The sequence below is a fragment of the Lathyrus oleraceus genome, chromosome 3, assembly GCF_024323335.1.
Source record: "Lathyrus oleraceus cultivar Zhongwan6 chromosome 3, CAAS_Psat_ZW6_1.0, whole genome shotgun sequence".
Classification (NCBI taxonomy): Eukaryota; Viridiplantae; Streptophyta; class Magnoliopsida; order Fabales; family Fabaceae; genus Lathyrus; species Lathyrus oleraceus.
The window spans coordinates 7,917,916-7,931,837 of NC_066581.1; positions in this window are offsets into that span (position 1 = coordinate 7,917,916).

Here is a 13,922-nt window from a genome sequence, read left to right on the forward strand (position 1 = left end):
AAGTCAAGATTGGATCTCAACTGTGTCCAGAGGCTAAGAAGGGGTTGATTGATCTTCTTCGAGAATATTCAGATGTGTTTGCTTGGTTCTATCAAGACATGCCTGGTTTGGATTCTGAGATTGTGGAACATAGATTGCCGTTGAAGCCAGAATGCCCGCCAGTCAAGCAGAAGTTAAGGAGGACTCATCCTGATATGGCAGTAAAGATCAAAGAGGAAGTGCAAAAACAAATTGATGATGGTCTTCTTGTTACCGCTGAATATCCGTAATGGGTGGCCAATATTGTGCCTGTTTAGGAGAAGGATGGAAAAGTCCGTATGTGCGTTGATTATAGAGATTTGAACAAAGCTAGTTTGAAAGATGATTTCCTTCTGCCACACATTGATATGTTGGTAGAAAATACAACTAAATTCAAAGTCTTTTCATTTATGGACGGATTTTCCGGATATAATCAGATAAAGATGGCACCCGAAGATATGGAGAAGACCATATTCATTACGCCCTGGGGAACATTCTGTTATAGAGTGATGCCTTTCGGTTTAAAGAATGCTGGTGCAACATACCAGAGAGCTATGACCATTCTTTTTCATGATACGATGCATAAAGAGATCGAGGTTTATGTTGATGATATGATTGTCAAATCAAGTGATTAATAAGAACATGTTGACCATTTGTTGAAGTTATTCCAGCGTTTGAGGAAGTACAAACTCCGCTTGAATCCCAATAAGTGTACTTTTGGTGTTCGTTCTGGTAAGTTGCTGGGCTTTATCGTCAGTGAGAAGGGTATTGAAGTTGATCCTACCAAGGTCAAAGCAATAAAAGAAATGCATGCACCCAAAATTGAGAAGCAAGTCAGAGATTTTCTAGGCCGCTTGAATTACATCTCAAGATTTATATCGCATATGACTGCCACATGTGCACCTATATTCAAGCTTCTTTAGAAAGATCAATCTTGTGATTGGACCGAAGATTGCCAGAAAGCTTTTGACAATATTAAAGAGTATCTGCTTGAGCCTCTGATTTTGTCTCCACCTGTTGAAGGAAGATCGTTGATAATGTATTTGATTGTGCTTGATGAAATTATGGGTTGTGTTCTTGGTCAGCAAGATGAAACTGGAAAGAAAAATATGCAATTTACTACCTTAGTAACAAATTCACCGACTGTGAGACTCGGTATTCTATGCTAGAAAAAACTTGTTGCGCATTGGCTTGGGCTGCTAAGCGTCTGCGTCAGTATATGTTGAATCATACTACTTGGTTGATATCCAAAATGGATCCAATCAAGTATATTTTTGAGAATCCTGGTTTAATTGGGAGGATTGCCCATTGGCAGATGCTGTTATCTGAGTATGATATCGAATACCGATCTCAAAAAGCTATCAAAGGTAGTGTCTTGGCTGACCATTTGGCTCACCAACCGATTGAAGACTATCAGTCAGTGCAGTATGATTTTCCTGATGAAGAGATCTTGTATCTGAAAATGAAAGATTGTGATGAACCATTGCTTGAAGAAGGGCCATAACCTGGTTCTCGTTGGGGCATGGTATTTGATGGAGCTGTTAATCAATATGATAATGGCATTGGGACAATGATTATTACCCCTCACGACACTCATTTTCCATTTACAACTAGATTGACTTTCAAGTGTACGAACAATATGGCCGAGTATGAAGCTTGCATTATGGGGCTTGAAGAGGCCATTGATCTCAGAACCAAGTATTTGGATGTCTATGGAGATACATCTTTGGTTGTGAATCAGATCAAAGGTGAATGGGAGACTAATCAACCCGGTTTGATACCATATAGAGATTATGCGAGGAGGATATCATCTTTCTTTACAAAGGTTGAGTTTCATCATATCCCTCGAGATGAAAACCGGATGGCAGATGCTCTTGCAACGTTGGCTTCAATGATTATGGTAAAATTTTGGAATGAAGTTCCTAATTTGACTGTGATGTGTCTTGATAGGCCAGCTCATGTGTTTGTTGTTGAAGAAGTCAAAGATGAAAAGCCTTGGTATTTTGATATCCAATGTTTCCTCCAAAGTCAAATTTATCCGCCTGGGGCATCTTTGAAAGATAAGAAGACTTTGAGAAGATTAACTGGAAACTTCTACCTGAATGATGATGTGCTTTACAAGAGAAACTTCGATATGGTTTTGCTCAGATGCGTGGATAGACACGAAGCAGACTTATTGATGACTGAAGTCCATGAAGGTTCCTTTGGTACTCATTCCAATGGAGATGTTATGGCTAAGAAGATGTTGAAAGCAGATTACTATTGGCTGACAATGAAATCTGACTGTTGCAAGTTTGTGAAGAAATGCCACAAGTGTCAAATTTATGCAGATAAGATTCATGTTCCTCCGACACTATTGAATGTCATTTCCTCTCCATGGCCCTTCTCCATGTGGGGAATTGATATGATTGGCATGATTGAGCCCAAAGCTTCGAACGAACATTGTTTCATTCTGGTGGCTATTGACTACTTAATAAAGTGGGTTGAAGCGACATCATAGGCGAATGTAACCAAGCAAGCTATTGTAAGGTTTATCAACAATCAGATTATATGCCGGTATGGTGTGCCAAGTAAGATCATTACTGATAATGGATCTAACTTAAACAATAATATGGTAGAATCCCTTTGCAAAGACTTCAAGATTGCACACCATAATTCTTCTCCCTACAGACCTAAGATGAATGGGGTTGTTGAAGCTGCAAACAAGAACATCAAGAAGATCATTCAGAAGATGGTTGTGACATGCAAAGATTGGCATGAGATGCTCCCATTTGCTTTGCATGGGTACCGTACATCTATCCGCACTTCAACAGGGGCAACCCTGTAACACCTCAAAATTTGCCCTCCTCTTCTGGAGACTAGTTTGACACATTGCATTTCATAGTGTAGAGCATTAGGCATTGCATTTTGCATATCATATGGAAATGAGAAGGTCATCCTCCAAGGTCTTTTCAAAAGATGGAGAAGTTACGTGCTTCAAGCCTGAGGGTCTCTATGAATTGATGATCAACCATCTGAGGGCATGGGCTTCAGTTAGGGTTTCTTGATTCTTCAAAGGTCTTGAGCAATCATCTCACCTGCAAAGATATATTACCATTATCATGGTTCTATCATCATCAAGGGTTTCAGAGTTCTTCCTCAAGTTCCTCTGAATAAGGGTTGTGACCTTTGGTCAACCCTAATCAATGTCATTCTTCCAACTAGGGTTTCTCAAAGAGATGAGGTATTTTCTGGGTATGAGGATCACATGATTGTTATGAAGAGCTTACATGAGCTAGGGTTTCATTTTGAAGCAATTTCCCTAAGTGGTAGAGGCTCAAGCTGATCAGGGCATTTCAAGGTCATCTGAGGACCAAAAAGTCAACTGTGCAGTCAACTGAGGGCTATGAGGTGGGGAAATTAGTTGAGACACCTCAATCATGTTCAAAGGAGGTTCATTCATCATTCTAAGCATCCATCTTGAATATTCAAAGGTCATGGCAAAAGTTATCAAAAATGGAAAGTGATCTATAATTCAAAGTTTCCAAATTTGGCAAGTTTTTGGTCCACATTCAACTTGACTTTTCAATATCAAGGATGTTTCAAATGGATTTTTGGTGAACATGAAAGTTGTATATCTTTGTCTTCCCTTTCTAAAAAGTCCTAATTCATGTCCATATGATGAATGATTGAGGAGTTATGGTCATTTGATCACAAGGTGTGCATGGAAATTCAAAATGGCATAACTTTTGATACAAAGCTCCAATTTGGTCCATTCTTGTTGCAAAATGCTTCTCATGATCAAGACATCTCAAAATATCCTTTGCCATGCATGGGAAAAGTGTGTATGCTCATCATTTCTCATGTGTTCATTTTGGAGGGAATTTCCATAATTCAAATTTGACTTATGATACAAGCAAAATACCAATTCCATCATGACCATAGATCATATTTGAGTGAATTGAAAGCCTTGCATGGGAAACTATACGTGCATTATGGCCATGAAGTGTCACTTTAATTTTTTTGCAAATTGCTTGAAATCTCACTAATCATGATTAAATAAAGGCAAATGTGATTATCATTGTGATTAGCATGGAGTATATAAGCCAAACCCTAGCCATAACCACCATAACTAACTTTTGAGATCAAAATTCAAGAAATTCTCCAAATTTTCTCTCTCTTCGATTCTTCAATTTCTCCACACAAACACCAAATATTTTGTAGATTCTTGATCCTCATGCAATTCTGAGCAAGAATCAACCATTGTTTTGATCAATTAAGCCATAATTCAAGCTAGTCAAGCACAATCTCATGAAGATGGAAGTTGGAAGTTGAGGTAGATTCAAGTGGTTTCATCTCATTCTTTTTGCACAAAGCTTCAAGACAAGTTCATAGAAGTGGATCTGGAGCTTATGAGTACTTGAAAGCACGATTTTAGCAAGCTTCACTTCAAGGTGAGTTGAAATTCATCATCACCTTTTGCTGTTTTATGTACATAAACGTGTAGATCTTATTAAATAGGTTATGGAGATATGTTTAGAATTGATTTTGGTGAAGTATTTAAGCTGTTATGTTGAATGTAAGTTTGGATCTACAAACTTATTGTCTTCGATCTAGAAAATCTAGGGAGAGTTAGAGTGAATTGATAGGAGATTTGAGATCCTCGTGAGAAACCGCGTCGAATGATATATGCCTTGTTGAATTCTGCAAATTTGCACGGCGGCGCCGCCGCCTGGTTCGTCGGAGAAGACGACCGGAGACTGTAGCTCTGGCATCTGGTATTTGCTAAAGTTTAGTCCACGTGTGTGCCATGTGTTGCTGAGTATGCGCTTACGTGTGTGTTCAATTGGTTGTGTTTGCTTTGACTAATCATGCGTGTGCGTTTGACTGCTGAGTGGCGTGCTGACTCATAAATGAAGCGCTGCGTTTTGATGCTTCAAATGTGAACCATTGGATTGCCATGCGCGCCAAGATCAACGGTTCCTGATTTTTCTGAATTGATTCAAATTATTTGTTTTCCCTCCATTTTATTTTGTTTTATTTCATTTCTTTAGTCATTTTGTAAAATTCATAAAAAATTGAAAAATGATCCAAATTAACTCCAATTTTTTTTCATAGATTTGTTTTGATGTCTAGTTTTTTTTAGTATTATTTTCATGAATTGTTGATGTCTGATTTTTAATGTGTGAATTTTTTGATCCATACCATGCTATTTTGATATGTTGCATTCAATGCTTTGTGAAATCTTCATCTTTGATCCAATTGATCTGATTTTTTGTATGCTTGATCTTCACTCATGATATGATTTCTTGAGCACTGGTTTGAATTTTTTCTCATATGCTATCATTGTTTTTGACACATGAAGATATAATGTGACAATTTGTGTCACATTTTTGGCATTCAATTTGTGTATTTTTGTTCACCTATCATTTGAACTTTTCTGGATTTGATCTTTTGTATATTGTTTGTTCATGACATGAGAAACTCATATAAAAAAATTCAAGGTCATTGCATGCATTTCTGTTTTGATTTGGATTTTCTAAATTGGAAGTTCACTTTGTGCACATTTGGTGATCATTGCATAGCATAGGCCATTTGAGATATTTGCTTATTGAATTGATGTTGGTCCTTTTGAGGACATTTTGTGACATGTTTGAATGTGCATTATGTGGAAGATTGAGTTCTGTTTTGATCATTTGGTTTGGTTTTGAACTTAGTCTTAATGCTAGTGTTTTGTGCATAAACTAACTGTGCTTTGTGTTTCAGGTTTGGACATTTAGCATTAATGGTTGAGTTTGTTCTCACTTTGTGAGATACAAATGCTTTGAATGCTAACCTTTGTTTGTTTTGTAGGATTTTAAGTGATGTGCTTGAGCTCATGAGTTCATTTGAGTGCTTGAGCATTGTTCATTGAGTTGTGTAACTGTGAATGGTTTCACTGTTTGTCTGTTAGTTTTCTGACTGAAATATTAACTGTTTAGTTTTTGTACAGGTACCTTAGTTGCTTGATTTTAGCTCTTGCTTGAGCTTTGGATTGTGGTTGATACACCACTTAGGTAGTTATCTTCTTACTTCATGTAGTCTGGAAGTCCTGTCACCTTTTTGGCAGGCATTTTGCTGGCAAGTCCTCCTTCAGAGGCTCTGTTTGTGTTTGTTTACATTTGTGCCAAAGACCTCCAAGATGAGGCATGGGTTATCTGATAAGACCTCTAAGAGTAGAGGCAATTGACGGATAAAAGGGATTAGTAGCCAATCCCCCGTTATTCAGTGAGTCGTTCTTTATGCTCGCACTACGTGCTGATGCTTTTGAACATGTACCCAAGATCTTTGTCCAGAGTCTGTCAAGTGGAATAGGGTCCCTCTTTCTGGATCCCCACGCTTTCTTTGTTTTGAGCTCACCCCGGCCAGGGTTAAGAGCATGAGGTTTCATCCTCATTTACCATTTTGATCTGCTCACCCTAACGTTCAATGTTAGTGGTTAAGAGCTACAAATTACCCATTACAGTTTGGCTTGTTTGCCGAGGTTGATATGACCCCTCTTGACTAAAGCCTACCCATTGTTTGGGCCCCTTGTATAGATATAGTGTGTAATGCTTGTTCACTTGTGCTGGTGTGTTTATCCGTTTTCCTCTTCTCATCTCCATTTCTGTAGGAGTTGTATGATTGATTTCTGAGGAAGTAGGATTCTTGTTAGAGACCTCAATTTAGGGACATTGATGGCATGACAACTATTAGGCTCGAGTCTTAGTCTCCCTATTAGTTTGTTGTTTCCCTGGTCTCTGGTTAGGAGAGTGTTGTACCCCTGTTAAGGGGAACTACGTCGCCCTGATTCTCATACCAGATGAGATACGTAGGCAGGAGGTTGCGAGCAATCTCTCCGGGCACCCTTTTTCTTTTTTGCTGTGTTGTTTTCGTGTGTGTGTTCACACTTTTCTGTGAGTCTCTGTTTGTTCACCCTTTTCTTTGTTTTGGTGTGAGTACTTGTTTGTCCAGCGTGGGCGTGTGTGGTATGTTTATACCTTATGGGGTTCATCTTTGAGATTCATTGGGGTTCATCCTTGAGATTCATTGGGGTTCATTTGTGACGGTTACCACTCACTTGGGGTTCATCTTGGGGTTCATTTATGACGATGGTCATTTATATTGGGGTTCATCCTTGGGATTCATTTGTGACGTTTGTGATGATTATTCACTTGGGGTTCATCTTTGGATATTTGGTTACTTTGTTGGGGTAATCTGATAACCTTTTTCTTTGGTGTTCGCTGGTTAGCATTTGCTATTGTTGGGAGTCGGATATAAGTCCATGTATTGGCATTCTGTTTCCTTGTTTGTTGTTGTTGGGAGTCAGGCGTAAGTCCATGTATTGGCATTCTGTTTCCTTTTGTTTTGTTGTTAGGAGTCGGATATAAGTCCATGTATTGGCATTCTGTTTCCTTGTTTGTTGTTGTTGGGAGTCAGGCGTAAGTCCATGTATTGGCATTCTGTTTCCTTTTGAGTGTTTCTTTTGACGTCTCAGCGTCTCTTTTTGTGTCTTGATTTGGCGTGCGTTAGCCGAGCTACGAGTGCTCTGATTCTCCTCTGGATAGAGAAGATACGTAGGCATAGGACGCGATGTCCTAGCGAGCATGTCTCCCTTTCCCCGAACTACGTTGACTCTGATGTTTGTTTCTGACAAACTACGTAGGCCCAGGATGCGACATCCTGCCGAGTCCACTTCCTCCGTTTTCTTTCTTCATCCACCTATTTATTATTCCAGTTTGTGCAATTTCTTTGAGCAGTTTTATTAGCAACCTTTTCCTATTCTTTGAGCTATCTTTTGAGCGTGGATCCCGTCGAGTACGACGGACGTGATGGGTGCTAATACTTTCCCCTTGCGTAACCGACTCCCGTGCCTTGTAATCTCTGGTCGAAAGACCGTCCCTTTCCCTTTCTTAGGTTAGTCCTGCGCTCCCTTTCCGTCATAGGATGAATAACGTCGGTGGCGGCTCTGTAAACTGTATTTTTCCGCCGGTTGTTTTCTGCGTTGCCCCTTTCTCACTTGTTTGTGGCATGGAAGTTGTGCTCCCAGTAGAGGTTGAGATCCCATCATTGCGTGTCTTGATGGAAGTCAAGTTGACTGAAGCTGAATGGTGTTAGACCAGATATGATCAGCTAAATTTGATTGAAGAGAAGAGGTTGACTGCCATGTGTCATGGTCAGTTATATCAGCAGAGAATGAAGAAAGCATTTGACAAGAAGGTCAAGCCTCGTGTGTTCAGAGAAGGTGACCTTGTGCTCAAGAAGATTTTATCTTTCAAACCAGATGCTAGAGACAAATGGACTCCTAACTATGAAGGCCCATATGTTGTTAAGAGAGCCTTTTCAGGCGGTGCTTTGATTCTTACAACTATGGATGGTGAGGAGTTCACACATCCTGTGAATGCTGATGCAGTCAAGAAATACTTCGCCTAAAAAGAAAAAGAACAACTCACTAAGTTGAAAACCTGAAAGGGCGACTTAGGCAAAAATGAGCGTCTCGGTGGATTGAAAACCCGAAAGGGAGATCCAGACAAAAATTAGAGACATAAAACAGAAAATTTTATCCTGATAGATTGAGTACCCAACCTTGGGAAAATTTATGCAAAAATTAGGGATCATGGCAAGTAACTGCACTCGGTTGATCTCCAGTCTTGAGCAAGTCAGTCAACCCAGATTCACCATTTTCAACCAAAGCCAAAAGCACAGTGGATATTGAAGTTGATAGAAGGATTATTGATCATTGTATTCAATATAGCCCTTTTCCATGTAAATTACCATTTTTCAACTTTGTAAAGATCTATGGAGTCTTGTCATTTACAGGCTACCATTCTATTAAATAAAGTTGAGCTTTTTATCCACTTGTTTCTACTCTTATTTATTTTTCAGCTGAATAAAATTGAATTTTTATGATGATAATTTTGGAATATTTAAATCAATAAAAATAAAAACCATTTTTTCTTAAAATAATAAAAGTAATTACTTCTAAAAAGAAATCAACTTCATTCAAGAAATATCAACAGCAACCTGAGAACAGGTAAGTCTTAAAAAATGCGGAACATTATTGGTCTTCCCCAAGCAGTTGGTTTAATCACTTTTTCCTCCCCAACGACAATTCAGTTTCTCCAGTTGAGTTTTGTGATCACCTTCCCAGCCGAGCTGTAGGCGCGTATTCTCAATAGGTTCACTTGATTCAACGCAAGATTTTTATTCCCCTCAGGTCGCCAGTGAAGTTCACTCCTGAACCCCGCCAACACTGATTCTTGAACAGTATTTCTGGTCCTCTGCAAGGTTATCTCCCATGTGGCATGGTGTGGACGTAAATTCCCCGTAGAGTTGATGATTCAGATCCTCAACAGATCTTTTCTATCTCCTCAGTCAGGGTCGAGTGGTTTGTGATGGATGGTTTATGTTCATCCCTAGCTTTTTCTCCAGTTGATGCCTCCATCCTGTCGAGATTAGTCGAGTGTTGTAGCGTTGAGTCAGATCAGTGACATCTGTATCCTTTGTGATTGTTTTGTCGGCATAATCATCAATCATATATACATATACATATACATTCGTACATCAGATATTTCATTACGCATTATTATTGCATTTGACTCCTTATTTTTTCGATCCTCTGCTATGGTGATATCTTTTCCCCACGCAGATTTGGTGCGTCTGTCCTCCCTCAACTATAGAGTGTCAGCCCCTTAAGCAGAGAGAATTTAACCTTTCTCATTGCCCACTGAGTTATTTCCTTGTGGATGATTATTACTTTAGTTTCCTCCCCAGTTGATTATCTAGATGGAACCATTCCCCTTGACATATATCCTTAGTGGGTAGAGTCATTTGTTTGACCGTTTCTTTCTAGCTCTTACCTAAATAGATTTCTTTTGTCCCCTCGAAAGTTCGTTACCCAGTAACTGGTAATATTCTTCTCAATTTGCGAGTACCTTATTGTTATCCAATACCCGGTAACAGTAATCTACTTCCTTTTGTTTTTCCCCAGCGAATTCATTTTTACGTTTCCCCAGGTAGTCTATCCTTGATATGTTCATCCTAACCGATGACAGATATTCTTCCTTTGAGTCTATCCTTGATGTGTTTATCTTAACCGGTGACAAATATTCTCTTTATGGCTATGTATCAAATGTTATCTTGATTATCAATCTATTTTGTCCTTAATCTATGTTTGTAAGTGTTTCCTCATATTTGTACCATGTCCTTAATCTATGTTTATACCATGTCCTTAATCTAACTTTGACCAACACACCAATCTTTGTTCTTTCAAAACAACACAACTCTCAAGTGATGTTAAGTGTCTCATCATCTAACCAGGTGATATGTCACCTCTCATCACTGATTTATTTAGTGTTTTCAATCATAACTTTTCTATATAAAAAAAACCTAGAAAAAACATTAAAAACTGCCTCAAAGATTGTTTGGTTTTGAGTCTTCAACCCGACTTAACATTACACCCTAAATATTGAATTCTTTAACAAATTAATAAATTATTCTCTCTACGCCATTGACATCTTTATCAATATCCATGGTGATTTTTATTATGGACAAATTATCACTAACATATTGTTTTACTCTTTGGACAAATGACATGAGTGTTCTTAAACATATTTTCCATTACAAGTTGATTTTTTTCATTTTTCATGTAATATGCACTAAAAAGACATAGTTTAATAACGAATATACAATTTTACGCATTTTTATGGAAACATGCATACATTTTTATAAAAAATACAGAGTAATTTTTTTATTTAATATATTTTTTCATTTGTGGGAGTTTTTTATTCCCAGAGATGGATTTCTATAATTTAAATGTGATATGGAGGGAAATTGTAAGAATCTAAGGGTAGGAGGTAGATTTTTTCAAAAGTTTTTGAAGCATACTCTTAAAGATAATTGAGATTTTTACAATTTTTTTTTCCAAAATTCGTGTACCAACTCTTTTTTATTTAAAATATTAATAATGCATTTGTGACTAAATCGAATCAAGTAGATGTGTCAAACTTTGTTTTTCTTCTTTTTACCTTGTAAATAAAAAAAAAATCAAACCAAGCTGCGATACCTCAAATTTTCTTGAATTTAAAGGTTTGATTTTACAATCGATATATCATTAAGTATAATTAATATTGATGATATATTTACAAAAATTAATTCGGTTTGATTCTTACATCTTGTTGCAAGATAAATATGTCGTCGCATAGTCTATTTATAGAATATCAATATGAATCTTTATTAGTTTCAAATATTCATATTTTGCTCAAATAATTTTTTATAAAAAATAAATGTATTAAATATTAAATATACAAAAATTTAAAACAGATGATATCAACACGCTTTCTTTAAAATGAGTTCACCTAGTTAATACACTTTCCTTTTTTTTCCTTCATTTCCTTAATCCTTAAATTTGGTGTTCATACACCTCTAATAAGAGTAATAGTTTATAAATTAAAATTAATTTTAAGTTAAATATTTTTAATTAAATTTTTAATTAAGAAATAATTCAAACAACAAGTTATCTGAATTAAATAAGTAAAATAAAATAAATTATAGCTATATATGACTATGCTTTTACTAAAAAAAGTAAGTACATTATTTATTTTATTTACTGAAGATATTTTTCCGTTTGAATGTTACTACGAAATAATTGAAAATCAATCATTTTAATTATTTTCATTTCTGTATTTTGTCATCATACTTTGGAAGGCTCTTACTAGATTGTCATATTTTAGTAAATCTCATATCTTCTTTACTTTGAGAGAAATTTATAATTTCTTGACAAATAAATTTTCCAGTGTTAATGGGTTGAATAGTTGTTATGCAGTGAAGCTAACACTAATCTAACTTTTTTTACACTCTTGTTATGCATAACAGGTAAGAACGAATACACATTGGATATCAGATTTGAGGTTCATGTGCAACACAATTCTTTCCTCTAAAATGTTATCCTCTATCTAATTTGTTGCACTCATGTGCAATAATTCCACAACTAAATCGTTGAATTAGGTTCATTAATCAAATGATCTGAATATGAGAGAAAAAAAAACTATGTTCGTTAACTAAACGTGTTGACTTGAACAATCAACTCGATTATATATGATAAATATTATATTCACATAGTTCGACTTCAAATTTGCAGGTTGTCCCTTCGGTACTAGTTATGACAATAAAGCTAACCATTGTATTTAGAGTAATCCTTGTTAGAGGCATTCTGCTATTTTCTAAAATAATATGTGTAATGAAGATAGCAAGTGGTGTGATCATTATGCGATGAGAATCTATCAATTTCTAATATTTTTTGGTACTATTTCATGAAAATATTTAGATGAAATTGTAGATTTTTGAAACAAAGTTAAACCATAATTGAGTAGTTTTTGAATTAAACATTCAAATCTTTTGAAATTTACATAGTTTTTGAATTAGACTTTCAAATATATCTTTTGAAACTTGTGTAGTTTTTGAAGTAGAAGAGTTTTGAGACAAAGTTAAATTTCAATCTTATAATTTTTATTTATTTCAATATTTTCCTTTAAAAAAATATAAATTTAAAATGTCAAATATAAAAATAATAGACTTTAAAAAAATGATTTTTAAATTCGTGAAGCAAGTTAGTTGAATTTAACAAGTTAAACCGAGTTGTTCTTAAACTTAAAACAAATTGAGTTTGAGCTTAAAAAAAGTATGTGTCAAATTCGAGTTGAATTTTGAGAAGAACCAATTTTTAGCGAGTCGATCCGATCTGAGGCGAGTTTGACTCAACTCAACTCATTTCTAATCCTAATAGACATCTTTATCAATATTTATGGTGATTTTATTATGGACAAATTATCACCAATATATTGTTTTACTCTTTCGACAAATATGATATAAGTATTCTTAAACATGTTTTCAGCTACACGTTAATTTTTTCATTTTTCATGTAATACAGAGTACAATCACATATTCTAAAAACATATACGCAATTTTTTACATATTTTGATGTAAACATGCATAACTTTTTTATAAAAATATAGAGTTTGTTTTTTTAAATTTTATATTTAACACTTTTTTTCTTTCTATTTGTGGGAGTTTTTTTATTCCCGAAGATGATTTTTTATAATTTTTATGTGATATGCAAGAAAATTGTAAGAATGTAAAGGTGTCCGATAAACTTTTTAAAAAGTTTTTGAATTTACTTTTAAAAATAATTGAGGGTTTTCCAATTTTTTATTTAAAACATGTGTATCAATTTTTTTTATTTAAAATATTAATAATGGTATGTGATTCCATTGAATCAAATAGATGTGTTATACTTTGTTTTTCTTCTTTTTATCGTGTAAACAAAAAAATCAAATCAAATTATCATATCTCAATTTTTTATTCAGTTTGCAATTTTAATTTGTATTCGATAGATCATTCAAGTATAATAAATATTATATTCTTATCAATATGAAGTGTAGAAACCTATAACTTCTGTGTGTGATTATAAACATTAGTTCTTCGAATCAGATAAAAAAATAATTGATGACAAAATTCTCTCTTAAAAAAATTTGAAATTTCTACATGTCAAAGGTGAGTTTGAATTCAAAACCTTTGATTATGATAAAGTTGAAAGAAATCTCTTACATTCTAATCCAAATATTCTTAAGTCAATATAAATCCTTACTAATTTTAAATATTAACATTTTGCTAAAATACTTTTATAAGAAGATAAATATATTAAATATTAAATACACAAAAAGAAAAGAATTTAAATTCATCCTTAAATTTGGTGTTCATAAACTTCTAATAAAGGTAATAGTTTACAAATAAAAATAAATTTTAAATTAAGAAATAGTACTTTTTTTGTCAAATTTTATTAATTTAAGAAAAAATTTAAACAAATTATCTAAATTATTTAATAAAATAAAATAAATCACATCATGTAT